Source organism: Mesoplodon bidens (genome assembly GCF_964165515.1).
Source record: "Mesoplodon bidens genome assembly, chromosome: 11".
NCBI classification, from domain to species: domain Eukaryota; kingdom Metazoa; phylum Chordata; class Mammalia; order Artiodactyla; family Ziphiidae; genus Mesoplodon; species Mesoplodon bidens.
The window spans coordinates 41,258,509-41,275,167 of NC_138167.1; the positions used below are offsets into that span (position 1 = coordinate 41,258,509).

The 16,659-nt window shown below is 39.6% G+C and overlaps 1 pseudogene across 1 annotated transcript; it reads left to right on the plus strand.

The window, feature by feature from the left end:
- Positions 1-5,757: 5,757 nt before the first annotated feature.
- LOC308625692 (large ribosomal subunit protein uL23-like) lies at positions 5,758-6,291 on the plus strand (annotated as a pseudogene). The gene has a single exon. The product of its transcript is annotated as a large ribosomal subunit protein uL23-like (transcript).
- The last annotated feature ends 10,368 nt before the right edge of the window (positions 6,292-16,659 follow it).

A 16,659-nucleotide genomic window follows, 5' to 3' on the forward strand; every position in this document is an offset into this window, starting at 1 on the left:
AAAGCAAATAAGTTATTATGCTGGCATTGTTGCAATATTTAGAAAACCTTATGTGTTTGGGAATGTTGAAATTTCTTACTAATTAATGTGTCAAAGTTGAGCTCATAATGGAAATTAGAAAATATTTTAACTAAATAATAATAAAAGTACTGCATAACAAAACCTGTGTGATGAAAGTAAAACAGTATGTAGAAAGACATTTATAGCTTTATGCATTTATTAATACATCTATTAATAAAGAAAAAATGTTGAAAATGTGCTCAACATCTATCTCCAGAAGTTCAAAAAAAAAAGGCAGCAAAAAGATAAAATAAAGAGTAGATTGAAGTATAAAATAAACATTCAATAGAGAGGATCAACAAGTTAATTAAATCCAAATTCTAATAAAAATAGAAACATCAGGACTGTAAAATGGAACATGCCTAAAGATGCTGCCGATATTAAAAAGATATTGTGAAACCCATCAAGTCATATACATTAAAATGTACAACACATATCAATCATACCTCAATAAAGTGTTGTTTATTTTTTTAAAAAGTGTGAAAACTTTAGGAAATAAATTTATATATACATGCAAATTCCTAGAAAACTATCAAAACGGACTCAATTTTGTAAAATTTATTTATTTATTTATTTTTATTTTGGGCTGCGTTGGCTTTTCATTGCTGCCTACCGGCTTTCTCTAGTTGCAGTGAGCGGGGGCTACTCTTTGTTGTGGTGCGTGGTCTTCTCATTGCTGTGGCTTCTCTTGTTGCAGAGCATGGGCTCTAGGCATGCAGACTTCAGTAGTTGTGGCGCAACGGCTCAGTAGTTGTGGCACATGAGCTTAGTTGCTCTGCGGCATGTGGGATCTTCTCGGACCAGGGATCGAACCCAAGTCCTCTGCATTGGCAGGCGGATTCTTAACCACTGCATCAGCAGGGAAGTCCCTGACTCAATATTTAATTGTACTGTCTGTTTTCTTATTCTTGAGTTTTAAGAGTTCTTTGAATATTTTGGATAATGGTACTTTTAGCAAATATGTCTTTTGCAAATTTTTCTCCCTGTGTGTGGCTTGCCTTCTTATTCTTTTGAAAGACTCAATATTTTTAAGCTGACAATTCTTCCCAAGTTGATGTATAAGCTAAATGCAATCCATAGCAAAATCCCAGCAGGATTTTCAGTAGAAATTAACAAGCCTACCCTAAAATGTATATGGAAATGTAAAGGTCTTATAAGAGTCAAAATAATTTTGAAAAAGAAGCAGTTCAGAGGACTCAGCCGATTTCATTTCAAAGCTTTTATAAAGTCACAATAATTGAAAGAGTTTGGTACTGGGGTAAAGGTAGGCATATAGATCAATGAAACAGCTTTGAGAATTCTGAAAAAAAACCTTACATTTATGGTCCATTGATTTTCGACAAAGATGCCAAGGCAATTCAATGGTGGGAAAGGATAGTCTTATCAACAAATGTTGCTGGGACAATTCGATATCCATAAGCAAAAAGATTCATTTAGACTCTTGCCACACTCAAAATTAATTCAAAGTGAATCACAGACCTAAATGTAAAAGCTATAACTATAAAACTTCTAAGGAAAAGCATAGGAAAAATTATTTATGGCCTTGAGATAGGCAAAGAATTCTTAGATATGACACCAAACCATTAGCCATAAAATGAAATATTAGTACATTAGACTACATAAAAGTTAAAACTTTTGCATTTCAAAAGTCATCATTAAGAAAATGAAAAGATCCGGAGCCTGTGCTCTGCAACGGGAGAGGCCACAACAGTGAGAGGCCCGCATACTGCAAAAAAAAAAAGAAAGAAAAAAGAAAATAAAGCCTGGGAGAGACTACTGACTTGTAACACAAAACATATAAAAACTCAACTCAATAATAATAAGATAACTCAATTTAAAAATGGGCAGAAGAGTTCAATAGATATTTCACCAAAGAAGATAAACAAATGGATAATAATAAACACATGAAATTATGCTCAACATTACGAGTCATTAGGGAAATGCAAATTCAAACCACATTGAGACACCAGTACATACCCACTAGAATGGCTATAATGAAAAAGACACAACAGCCAATGTTGGCAAGACACAGAGAAACTGGAACCCTCATATGTTTCTGTAGGGAATGTAAAATGGTACAGGGACTTCCTTGGTGGTCCAGTGGTAAAGAATCTGCCTTACAAGGCAGGGGAATAAGATCCCACATGCCGCGGGGCAACTAAGCCCGGGTGCCTCAACTAGAGAGCCCTCCTGCCGCAAACTACAGAGCCCACGTGCTCTGGAACCCGGGCGCCACAGCTAGAGAGACAAAATAGGCACGCCACAACTAGAGAGAAACCCGAGTGCCACAACGAAGAGCCCCCGCTGCAATGAAAGATCCCGCATGCCGCAACTAAGACCCGATACGGCCAAAAAAATAATAAATTAAATAAATAAATATATATTTTAAAATGGTACAAATACTTTGGAAAGTGATGGATTATTTGAAAAGTAAACATAAACCTACCCTACAAACTCCAATTCCTTTCTTCGGTATCTAGCCAGTAGAAATGCAAACATATGTTCACACAAAGACTTAAGAACGAATGTTCATAGCAGCAATATTCATAATTTCCAGCCAAAAGCTGGAAACAATTCAAATGTCCATCAACCGATAAACAGATAAACAAAATGTGATATATCCATGCAGTAGAATATCATTCAGCACTAAAAAGGAAAGCACTGATACATGCTATAACATGAATGAATCTCAAAAATATTATGTGAAATGAAAGAAGTCAGATGCAAGGATTACATATTTTAATATTTCATTTACATGAAATGCCAGAGAAAACAAATCTTAGGGAAAGAAAGCAGATCAGAGGGTACCTGGGCTGGGGGTGGGAGTGGGGGTTGACTGAAAATGGGCACGTGGGAACTTTTGGGGGTGATGGAAATGTTCTACAACTGGATTGCCACGATGGTTACACAACTATAATTAAATAAAAATTGTAGAACTGTACACATATCATGGATGAATTTTATGGCTTGTAAATTATATCTCAATGTAAAGTTTAAAAATGTTTGCCTATTTATTTTTTTTGTTTGTTTGTTTTTTGTTTTTTTTTCATTTTTTAGGCTTCTAATTTTTTATTTTATTTATTTTTATTTTTTTATTTTTTATTTTTTTTACATCTTTATTGGAGTATAATTGCTTTACAATGGTGTGTTAGTTTCTGCTTTATAACAAAGTGAATCAGCTATACATATGTTCCCATATCTCTTCCCTCTTGCATCTCCCTCCCTCCCACCCTCCCTATCCCACTCCTCTAGGTGGTCACAAAGCACCGATCTAGCCAAGAAGCCTGTGCTTTACGATAGAAGGGTGACCAGTTTCCCCAAAGGTGCATCAGGAGGAAGCATCGTGCTTTCTTAGAGATAGAGCCATCCACGCTGAGTTCTTTTATTGTCTTTAAAGATGGGCGCCAGTTCTCTTTCTTGCCTCTTCTGAGCTCTCCTGGGGCTGGGGAACCTGGGCAGGATGCTTGGCTATTTCTCTCACTTTGGGTCTAGTCATCAGCCTGCCGGTGTCTCCTCTGCCCCACGGCTGTCTGGACCTTTAGCCAGAGGTGCTGTGGATGCCGGTCCCATCATCCCAACCACCATGACCACAGAGAAGGCCAAGTGAGAGACCACAACTGGACCCGGAGAGGGTCCCCCCTGGGCACACCCGTGGCTGAGTATTGATGGGGCAGCAGAATGTGTGGGGACCTGGACACAGAGACCCAGACACGGAGACCTGGCATGGATTCACCTCTCTGACTGACCAGTTTGCACCAGGGTATGATAGGGTTTTTCTTCACGAAGCGTCTCATATGCATTTGAGACACCCTGGCTTCCCTTAATCTTCAGATGCAGCTTGGCTTTTAAAAACTGTATCTAAGACCTAAATAGATATGTCTCCAAAGAAGATATACAGATGGCCAAGAGGCACATGAAAAGATGCTCAACATCACTAATCATTAGATAAATTCAAGTCAAAACTGTAATGAGGTATCACCTCACACCGGTCAGAATGGCCATCATTAAAAAGTCTACAAATAACAAACGCTGGAGAGGGTGTGAAGAAAAGGAAACCCTCCTACACTGTTGGTGGGAATGTAAGTTGGTGCAGCCACAGTGGAGAACAGTATGGAGGTTCCTTAGAAAATCAGAAAGAGAACTACCATACGACCCAGTAATCCCACTCCTGGGCATATGTCCAGAGAAAACTCTAATTCAAAAAGATGCATGCACCCCAATGTTCACTGCAACACCATCCACAATAGCCAAGACATGGAAGCAACCCAAATGCCTGTTGATAGAGGAATGGATAAAGAAGATGTGGCACACGCACACAATGGAACATCACTCAGCCACAAAAAAGAACAAAATAATGCCAATTGCAGCAACATGGATGAACCTAGAGACCGTCACATTGAGTGCAGTAAGTCAGACAAAGACAAATATATGATATTGCTTATATGTGGAATCTAAAAAATTGGTATAAATGAACTTATTTACAAAACAGAAATAGAGTTACAGATGTAGAAAATAAACTTATGGTTACCAAGGGGAAAAGGGGGGGAGGGATATATTGGGAGATTGGGATTGAAATATACACACTACTGTATATAAAATAGATAACTAATAAGGACCTACTGTACAGCACAGGAACTCTACTCAATACTCTGTAATGGCCTATATGGGAAAAGAATCTAAAAAAGAGTGGATGTATATGTACGTATAACTGATTCACTTTGCTGTACCCCTGAAACTAACAATGTTGTTAATCAACTCTACTCCAATAAAAATTAGCTTAAAGAACTGTATCTTTAAAATCTTCTTCTTGCCCCGATGTTTTCTTTTGCAAAGTTTAACTGACCAGCTGAAAGAAAATACATCAACCCGGCTTCAAACACATCCTGATGATAGCCAGAGCCTCGGCAGGGCAACATTTCTCCTGCCCCAAATCCTTAAGGGGTTTAGGAAACTGCAGCTTAGCACAAATAAACATCTGCCGTCTTCTCTTCCTTAGCCCAGTCCTTTCAAGTCAAAAGGTTTATTATTACTGTTATATTGTTGTCATTATCATCCTTCTTTCAGCCTCCAGTGATCTACAATAACAGCTCTAAGAGCTCAGTTCTTAGCAAACCTCTGAGTCCCCTTGATCCACCCTATAGCAGTGATGAGAACAGATTCTCTTTGCTGAGCACAGTGTGTTTCTGCCTCAAATCCTAAAGCCATGATGTCCAGACCCTACAGGACCGACTCACGGGTTGGATTTATTTTTTCCACAGTAGCCTTGAGAGAATCTGTGTAGGCACGCTGGCTTTCTGGAAGAGCATGCATGATTCCATAAGAACAGTATTTATGTGCCAAGGAGCACTGGAGATGTTGTTTTTTTGCTTGTTTTTTGTTGTGTTTTTTCTTTCGCCATTTCTAGCATCAAGCAGACTGCATTCCTCATAAAGGCACCACTTCGTCTCACCCTGGTGCACACGGTGTCTGGTTTGGTACCGATGATGGACAGCTGATGTTGTTGGCAAGGCATGAACATTGATTACGGTGGTCCCGCTGATGTGCAAAGTCTGAAGAAGCTGTTTGTCTTCAGCTTCCAGAGGGAGCAGAGCAAGGGAAATCCAGGCGTCCTCGTCTCAGAGGAAATGGCGGGCCCAGCAAGGAACCAGGAAGGGATGAGGTACGGGAGATGGAAAAGTCAGCCAAGCCTCCTGTTTGCCTATTTAAAAGTGACATCGGAAGATGGCGCCGAAGGCGAAGAAGGAAGTCCCTGCCCCTCCCAAAGCCGAAGCCAAAGCAAAGGCTTTGAAGGCCAAGAAAGCAGTGTTGAAAGGCGTACACAGCCACAAAAAAAAGAAGATCCGGACGTCACCCACCTTCCGACGGCCCAAAACACTGCGGCTCAGGAGGCAGCCCAAATATCCTCGGAAGAGCGCCCCTAGGAGAAACAAGCTTGACCATTATGCCATCATCAAGTTCCCCTCACCACCGAGTCAGCCATGAAGAAAATAGAAGACAACAACACACTGGTGTTCATTGTGGATGTCAAGGCCAACAAGCACCAAATTAAACAGGCTGTGAAGAAGCTCTATGACATTGACGTGGCTAAGGTCAACACCCTGATCAGGCCTGATGGAGAGAAGAAGGCATATGTTCGACTGGCTCCTGACTATGACGCTTTGGATGTTGCCAACAAAATTGGGATCATCTAAACTGAGTCCAGCTGACTAATTCTAAATATAAAAGTTTTCACTATAAAAAAAAAAGTGACATAAAAGGGGAAGGCTAAGACTGGGTCTTAGGCAAGTCTATCGTGTCTAGGGAGTCACATTTGGAAACTTAAACCATAGAGAGCCGTAAGGAAATGATTACTATAAAAGTCAAGGTAGGGACTTCCCTGGTGGCGCAGTGGTTAAGAATCCGCCTGCCAACGCAGGGAACACTGGTTCGAGCCCAGGTTTGGGAACATCCCACGTGCTGCAGAGCAACTAAGCCAGTGCGCCACAACTACTGAGCCAGCACTCTAGAGCCCGCAAGCCACGACTACGGAGCCCGCGTGCCACAGCTACTGAAGCCCGCGTGCCTAGAGCCTGTGCTCCGCAACAAGAGAAATCACTGCAATGAGAAGCCCGCGCACCACAACGAAGAGTAGCCCCGCTTCCACAACTAGAAAAAGCCTGCGCGCACAGCAACAAAGACTCCACGCAGCCAAAAAATAAACAAATTAATTTTTTTAAGTCACATGATATATTTTAGTGAAATGAAAGTTGAAAAACAGAAGAAAACAAACAAACAAAAAAAGAAATCTCAGTCAAATCCTGTTATTTTTGTTGATCCTGACAAACTGATTCTAAAATTTACATGGCTGAGTAGCCATGAAGAAGAACAAGATGGGAGGAATTACCCTACCGGGTATAAAGACATCTTTTAAAGATATAGTAATTTTAAAAAAGATATAGTAATTAAAACAGTGTAATATTGGTGCAGAGAAAGGTAAGTGGATGAATAGAAGAATATGGAGAACCCAGAAACAGACCACACATATGGACATAAAATAATATGACAGAGGAGCACTGCAGATAGGCTTCTCAGTAATTGATACTGGGACAACTAGAAGTCCATAAAGAAAAAAAATTTGAATCCCCTACCTCACATCATCCACAAATCAAGTCCAGGGGTATTATAAGCCTAAATCCTCAAGGCAAAACTCCAAAGCTTTTGGAAGACAGTAGGAGAGAATCTCATCATGAACTCTAAATCAAAAGCATTACCTATAAAGGAAAAGATGTTTTTCTACGTTAAAATTAAGAACTTTGTTTCATCAAAAAGCTATCATAAAAAGAGTAAAAAGACAAGTCTTAAACTTAAGGGAAGATGTTTTCAAGAAATGGCCTTCAAAGGACAAGTATCCATAATATATAATGAACTCCCATTAATCAAACTGAAAATATAGACGATCCAATAGAAAACTGGGCAAAAGACTTCAATATGCATTTCATGAAGTGTGGGAATACAAACAACCTTTAAACTTATGAAAAGATGATTAACCTCATAAGTAAGGAAGAAACTGAAACTGAAAATCAAAATGAGATATTATTACTCAGCCAACAGATCAGCACAAATTAAAAAGTCTTACTACAGAAAGTGCCAGCAAGGGTGAGAAACAGTTGGAACTTCGATATACTACTGGTGGCAGTGTAAACTGGTGCAACGACTTTAGAAAATAATCTGGCACTACCTCATAAAGTTGAAAATTTCTTGACCTATGACCCGGTAATTCCACTTGTGTATATACCATAAGAAATTCTTGCACCTGTGCACCAGGAGACGTGTACAAATATATTTATAGAGGGCTTGCCTGGTGGCGCAGTAGTTGGGAGTCCGCCTGCCGATGCAGGGGACACGGGTTTGTGCCCTGGTCCGGGAGGATCCCACATGCCGCGGAGCGGCTGGGCCCGTGAGCCATGGCCGCTGAGCCTGAGCGTCCGGAGCCTGTGCTCCGCAACGGAAGAGGCCACAGCAGTGAGAGGCCTGTGTACCAAAAAAAAAAAAAAAAAAAAAATTTGTAGAAGCATAGTTCAGAAGAGCCAAAAACTTGAAACAAGCCAAATCCCACCAGCAGTAGAATGTGGGCAGGAGATGTGATCAAGAAGTGGAATATATACGGTAAACTGTAAGAAAGAGAAAGGGAATAACTGAAACTCTGAATAGGAGTTACACAGGAGCAGGAAAGAGGTTTAATAAGGAAGGTCCTTTAGGGGATTTACAGCAATAATTCTCAAACATTTAATCTCAAGACTCCTTTACACTCTTACTACTTGAGTCCTCTAAACAACTGTAGTTTATATGGGTTATATCTATTGATATTTACTGTACTAGAAATTGAAACTGAGAAATTTTAAATATATATATTCATGTCACTTTAAATAGCAATAATAAAGCCACCACTTTTAACATAAATAACATATTTTATTTTAACAAATAACTATATTTCCAAAACAAAAAATTGGTGAAAAGAAAGGTGCTGTTACAATTTTGCAAATTTTTTTAGTGTGTGACAATAACAGAAGATAGCATGACTCTCATATCTGCTTCTCCACTCATCTATGGTGATAGGTTGTTCTGATTAAAATATATGAATAAATGTGGCTATGTAGCTGGAAAAGGGAGGAGTATTTTAATAGCCTATTCAGATAATTATGGATATTCTTCTTTGATCTTATACAACAACTCCACAAGGAGGAGTTTGTTAAAGATTAGTTGCGATGTGGAATCTGAAATCCTATCAATAAGCTTTTTCTACTCTGTCATATTAAAATCCATCTTGTGTTTTGACTGGATCTTTCACCCCTATATAATTTTGTAACATCATGTATTGGTCATTTGGAAAACACTGGTTCATGGAGTTATGCGGATCTTCCAAATGTTGACACACTTTATTACACAACATCAAAAAAATCATATTCATTAATATTACCGCCAATCTCATCACAAAAGTCTTTAAGTATCAGGAAATTATAAAGCTCAGGTGGCAGGTACAAGTTTTCCAAAATTCTAGTTTTGACTTGAAAACTCCAGTTTTATCATTGGCAAAAAACACTGCCAAGTAGTTTTCCTCCAAGTGACAGACTCACTTCATTTATTTTTGTAAAAATGCCTGCCAAATTCCCAAATTTCAACAAACATAGTATTATATATCATGCTTTCAGGTACAAACAGTGTTCCATTAAAAAAAAAAAAAAAAAGGACTAGTTCAGCTTGCATCTAAATAATGCAAATACTTTCCTTCCAAATGACCGTACTTTGGTATGCAGCAGAAGTGCTTTATTGGCATTTCCCATTTTGTAACACAGAAGTTTAAAAATATATGCACTCAAGAGTTGAGATTTAACAAAACTAATGGTTTTTACTGCTTTATCAAGGACATTCTTAAGTGAAGCTGGCATTATTTACTGCAAGTGTGTGGCAGTAAAGAACACAATGACTAGTACAGTTCGGTGCCACTGCCTCGATTAATGCTAAGGGGCCAGCAGTTCTACCCACCGTTGTTTGTGCACCCTCAGTGCAAATGTCAAACCGGCAAAAAAGGCAAATAACACCTTGGTGTATTATGAAAACAGCCTTGACCTCATGGACTCCCCACAAAGGGTCTTGGGGACTCGCAGGGGTACACAGACCATACTTTGAGAATGACTGCTTTAATGGAACAAGTAATGTTTTATTGCTTAAACCAAATGGTGGGTACACAGTGGTCACTTTTGTCATTCTTCTTTAAACTATAGTTTGTATATATGTGTGTGTATTTCTTTATAATAAAAAAGAACAAAGTGGGTATAGAAGGAACATACCTTAACATAATAAAGGCTTGCTATGACAAGCCCAAGGCATCCAAATTGGAAAGGAAGAAATAAAACTGTAACTGTGCAGCTGACATGATACCATATACAGAAAGTCCTAAAGACACCACCAAAAATTATTAAAACTCATCAATGAATTCAGTAGATTTGCAGGATACATAATTAATATACAAAAATCTGTTGCATTTCTATACACTACCAACGAACTATCAGAAAGAGAAATTAATTAACAATCCCATTTACAACTGCATTGGAAAATACCTAGGAATAGGACTTCCTTGGTGGTGCAGTGGTTAAGAACACACCTGCCAATGCAGGGGACACGGGTTCGATCCCTGGTCCAGGAAGATCCCACATGCCACGGAGCAACTAAGCCCGTGCAGCACAACTACGCCTGCACTCTAGAGCCCACAAGCCACAACTACTGAGCCCACACACCACAACTACTGAAGCCTGTGTGCTCTAGAGCCCGCGTGCTGCAACTACTGAGCCTGCATGCTGCAACTACTGAAGCCCACGTGCCTAGAGTCTGTTCACCACAAGAGAAGCCACTTCATTGAGAAGCCCACACACCACAATGAAGAGTAGCACCCGCTCGACACAACTAGAGAAAGCCATGAGCAGCAACAAAGAACCAACACAGCCCAAATAAATAAATAAATAATTTAAAATACCTAGGAATAAATCTAACTAAGGAGGTAAAACACCTGTACTCAGAAAACTATAAGGCACTAATGAAAGAAACTGAAGATGACACAAACAAATGGAAAGATATACTGTGCTCATAGACTGGAAAAATTAATATTGTTATTAAAATGATCATACTACCTAAGGCAATCTACATATTTAATTCAATCCTTATCGAAATACCAATGGCATTTTTCACAGAGCTAGAACAAATAATTCTAAAATTTGTATGGAAACATAAAAGACCCTGAATAGCCAAAACAATCTTGAGAAAGAAGAACAAAAGTAGAGGTATGCTCTCTGGTTTCAAACTCTACTACAAAGCTACAGTAATCGAAACAGTATAGTATTGGCACAAAAGCAGACACATAGATCAATGCAACAAAATAGATAGCCCAGCAATGAACCCATACATATATGGTCAATTAATCTATGACAAAATAGGTGAGAATCTACAATGGGGAAAAGGCAGCCCCTTCAATAAATGGTGTTAGGAAAACTGGACAGTTACATGCAAAGGAATCAAACTGGACTACTTTCTCACACCATACACAAAAATAAACTCAAAGTGGATTAAAAACTTAAATGTAAGACCTGAAACCATAAAACTCCTAGAAGATAACATAGTTCACTCTTTGACATGTCTTAGCAGTATTTTTTTGGCTATGTCTCCTCAAGCAAGGGAAACAAAAGCAAAAATTAAAAATGGGACTACATCAATCTACAAAGCTTGTGCACAGCAAACTATCAACAAATGAAAGGCCGCCTATTGAATGGGAGAAGACATTTGTAAAAAACAGATCTAATAAGGGGTTAATATCAAAAACATACAAAGAACTCATGCAATTCAATAGCAAAAAAAGCAAACAACCCAATTAAAAAATGAGCAGAGGGGCTTCCCTGGTGGCGCAGTGGTTGGGAGTCTGCCTGCGGATGCAGGGGATGCGGGTTCGAGCCCTGGTCCGGGAGGATCCCACGTGCCGCGGAGCGGCTGGGCCCGTGAGCTGTGGCCGCTAAGCCTGCGCGTCCGGAGCCTGTGCTCGGCAGCGGGAGAGGCCACAGCAGTGAGAGGCCCGCGTACCGCAAAAAAAAAAAAAAAAAAAAAAAAAGAGCAGAGCCCCTGAATAGACATTTTTTCCAAAGAAGACGTGCAGGTTACCAACCGGCCCATGAAAAGATGCTCAACATCACTAATCGTCCAAAAACTGTAAATCAAAACCACAATGAGATATCACCTCACACCTGTCAGAATGGCTGTTATCAAAGAGACAAGAAATAATAAGTGTTGGTGAGGATGTGAAAAAAAGGGAAGCCTCGTGCATTGTTGGTGGGAATGTAAATTGGTGCAGCTACTATGGAAAACAGTATGGAATACAGTATGGAGATTCTTCAAAAAGTTAAAAGTAGAACTACCATACAATCCAGCTATTCCACTCCTGGGTATTTTTCCGAAGAAAACAGAAACACTAATTCGAAAAGAAACATGCACCCCTATGTTTATTGCAGCATTATTTACAATAGCCAAGATATGGAAGCAACCTAAGTGTCCATTAATAGATGGATGGATAAAGAAGATGTGACATATACATATGACGGAATATTACCCAGCCATAAAAAGAATGAAATCTTGGGCTTCCCTGGTGGCGCAGTAGTTGAGAGTCCACCTGCCGATGCAGGGGACACGGGTTCATGCCCCGGTCCGGGAAGATCCCACATACCGCGGAGCGGCTGGGCCCGTGAGCCATGGCCGCTGAGCCTGCGCGTCCGGAGCCTGTGCTCTGCAATGGGAGAGACCACAACAGTGAGAGGCCCGCATACCACAAAAAAAAAAAAAAAAAAGAATGAAATCTTGCCATTTGTGACAACACGATGGACATAGAGGGTATTATGCTAAGTGAAATAAGTCAGAGAAAGACAAATACTGTATGGTTTCACTTATATGTGGAATCTAAAAAAGAAAACAAAGGAACAAACATAACAAAAGAGAAACAGAATCATAAATACAGAGAATAAACAGCTGGTTGCCGGGGGAGGGGTGGTGTTAGGGGGATGAAAAAAAATAGATGAGGGAGATTAAGAGGTACAAACTTCCAGTTACAAAACAAATGAGTCATAGGATTTCCCCTCTGGTTCAGTGGTTAAGACTCCACGCTTCCAATACAGGGGCCCAGGTTTACCCCCTTGTCAGGGAACTGGAACCTGCATGCCGCAGCTAAGATCCCATGTGCCACAAAGAAGATCCCGCACACAACAGTGAAGATCCCGCGTGCCGAAACTTAAGACCCAGCACAGCCAAATAAATAAAGGTTTTTTAAAAATAATAAATAAATGAATCATGGTTGGTGAAATGTGCAGTGTGGGGAATAAAGTCAGTAATAATGTACTATCTTTGTATGGTGACAGACTTATTGTGGTGATCATTTTGTAATGTATAGAAATGTTGAATCACTGTGTTGTGCACCAGGAACTAACATAATGTTGTAGGTCAATTATACTTCAAACAGACAAACTCATAGAAAAAGAGGTCAGATTTGTGTTTACCAGAAGAGGGACCTGGAGGGAGAGAGAACTGAATGAAGGTGGTCAAAAGTACAAACTTCCAGTTGTAAGATAAATAAGTACTAGGGATGTAATGTACAACATGATAAATATAATGAACACTGCTGTAGATTATATATAAAAGTTTGTTAAGAGAGTAAATTCTGAGAGCTTTCATCACAAGGAAGATATATTTTTTAATTTTTTCTTTCATTTTGTCTATATGAGATGATGGATGTTCACTAAACTTATTGTGATCATCATTTCATGATGTATGTAGGTCAAATCATTATGCTGTACACTTTAAACTTATACAGGTCTGTATGTCAAATATATCTCAATAAAACTAGAAGGAAGGAAGGAAGACAGAAAGAAAGTGAGTCAACTGATAAAAAAAGGAAAAAGAAAAAGAAAATGGCAAAAGTGCCAAGAAAATATCAACAATACAATATCATAATATTAGCATAAAAAAAGTGAAAATGTCCCATACTAACAGCAATCATAACAGGCTTGCCTAACAACAAAACGAAGCAAACTCACAAAACCATGCAATGGAGGCATGAGTTACGCCTCAAGACAATAAAACAATAGTGGAAAAATAAGGCCTACACCCTGCCCAATGATGACCCCTAGGACATGCTCTCTGTGCACATGAAAAACAATAATTTAGGGGAAAGGTGACTTTTCCAAGTGAAAAACCCTCATTATACTGAGACCTGAAATAACTTTTCCATAGCACCATAACAGTCCTGGATGGGCTATCTAGGGTCAAAAACTCCCCTGCCCGACATGAAGGAGGAGTTAATGATGGAAGACTCAAATAACAAAGAAGGTGGTCTTCACCCCCTCCCCTCTTTTCCTTTGATTATAAAAATGTAACTCACTAAGTACTCAGGGCAGCACACACTCCCTTGCCTGCCCACTTGTACGCCTCACAAGCATCCTACTCTTTTTTTTTAATTTTAACTTTGTTGAACTGTGAATAAATGAAATTTATCTACACCTGAATAAAACATATTTAACAACTGAAAAAAATTTAAACAACCACAAAAAGTAAAAACTTAAAAAAATAGAACAGGATTTCTTTTTAGGGCACTCAGACACCTGCAGCAGATTCTCACAGCAGCTTTGCTGGTGTATCTTCTATGGATGAGTTAGGCTGAGCTCTGCATGGTAAGATGACTAACAGGGCCACAGGACAGTCACACAGGGCACAGCACGACACAGCTCCGACCCCAGGTTCCACTGCAGAGCTGGCTTGTGCGTAGAGGCACACAAAGTAAGGTGAATCGGGCAGACATTATTCAAAAGGTACTTTGTCAAGTAACGCTTTTGCTGCGTAACCATTGAGTAATGTTTGGGAAAGCTTTGGGCTTTTATTTCTGTTTAAGTTTTACTCCTTGTATTTAATTTTTAAAAAACAAGGTCGCTAAAACTCCTGCATGCTGCAAAAAAACCTCATGAAGTAGTTAAGGTATACCATCCAAGCAGTTTTTATTCATTAATATTCATAAATACACACAGTAGACAAGTGTCCTATACTAATAAGTCACTTCTTATCAATCACTTTGCCTCTCACTGAATTCTTTCTGTGATGAGACATAAAGAACAGGAGCTCCTCAGAGCCCGCCTCATGCCCCCGGCCAGACGCATTTCTGTGGTTTCAGTAGCACAGGGCCTTTGTCAGCTCTCACCACTATTTAATTGATCATATTGCCGATTGTTCATTAATCTGTTGAATGAGAATAAATGTGTGTATGGCAAGCAGTAAGTGGCTCACAATTTTCTTGGTTGCCTCTTCAGATTGACAGTTTTGGATGGCCTCTTTGCCATAACCCAAGTCAAAAATCTAAATTGAAACCTAACACCAGTCAGAATGGCCATCATCAAAAAATCTACAAACAATAAATGTTGGAGAGGGTGTGGAGAAAAGGGAGCCCTCTTGCACTGTTGTTAGGAATGTAAATTGATACAGCCACTATGGAGAACAGTATGGAGGTGCCTTAAAAAACTAAAATTAGAACTACCATATGACCCAGCAATCCCACTACTGGGCATATACCCTGAGAAAACCATAATTCAAAAAGAGTCATGTACCACAATGTTCACTGCAGCACTATTTATAATAGCCAGGACATGGAAGCAACCTAAGTGTCCATCGACAGATGAATGGATAAAGAAGATGTGGCACATATATACAATGGAATATTACTCGGCCATGAAAAGAAATGAAATTGAGTTATTTGTAGTGAGGTGGATGGACCTAGGGTCTGTCATACAGAGTGAAGTAAGTCAGAAAGAGAAAAACAAATACCGTATGCTAACACATATATATGGAATCTAAAAAAAAAGGTTCTGATGAACCTAGGGGCAGGACAGGAACAAAGACACAGACATAGAGAATGGACTAGAGGACACGGGGAGGGGAAAGGGTAAGCTGGGACGAAGTGAAAGAGTAGCATTGACATATATACACTACGAAATGTAAAATAGATAGCTAGTGGGAAGCAGCTACATAGCACAGGGAGATCAGCTGGGTGCTTTGTGACCACCTAGAGGAGTGGGATAGGGAGGGTGGGAGGGAGACACAAGAGGGAAGGGATATGGGGATATATGTATATGTATAGCTGATTCACTTTGTTATATAGCAGAAACTCACACAACATTGTAAAGCAATTATACTCCAATAAAGATGTTAAAAAATACAAATAAAAAATATCTAGGGCCTCCCTGGTGGCGCAGTGGTTGAGAGTCCGCCTGCCGATGCAGGGGATACGGGTTCGTGCCCCGGTCTGGGAGGATCCCATATGCCGCGGAGCGGCTGGGCCCGTGAGCCATGGCCGCTGGGCCTGCGCATCCGGAGCCTGTGCTCTGCAACGGGAGAGGCCACAAGAGTGAGAGGCCCGCATACCGCAAAAAGAAAAAAAAAAAAAAATATCTAAATTAAAGAGCACTCTCACATATAATAACTAGCATTTGGTTTAAATAGTGCAGACATATTCACGAAAGTTCACCTAGTATGTTTATTGCATCCCTATTTATAAAGGAAACAAGGTGTCGATCAGGACTGTCTAAATAACTTATGATATATTCATATAACATAAATAATATGCAGTCAACTTTAAAAATGAGATATATTTTCATGTGTTCTTATAAAAAGACTTACAAGAGATATGTGTTGTGAAAAAAAGCAGTGTGTGCTTCTGTGAGTATAGTATAGTCCTTTCTCTGATTAAAAAAAAAAGTTTATAAGTAGACAAGTTTTATAGGTTCACTTTCCATCAAAAGGAATGAGTGAATTCTAGAGAAAATTTTCCCTTCACTCCAAACAGATAAAATAACAGACAATGTATTCCAACTGCATATTTAAAAGGCAACCCATGATAAAACAAAAACAAAAAGCAAAATAAGCATCTCCTTGAACTGGAAATGGAAATATGATGGCTGGAGGCTGAAACCACAGGGCCGGTATTAGCCGTCTGGAACCAGTTCCTTTAGAGAGTTCCCTAGACTATCCGCTGCATGACAGGTGGCTGTA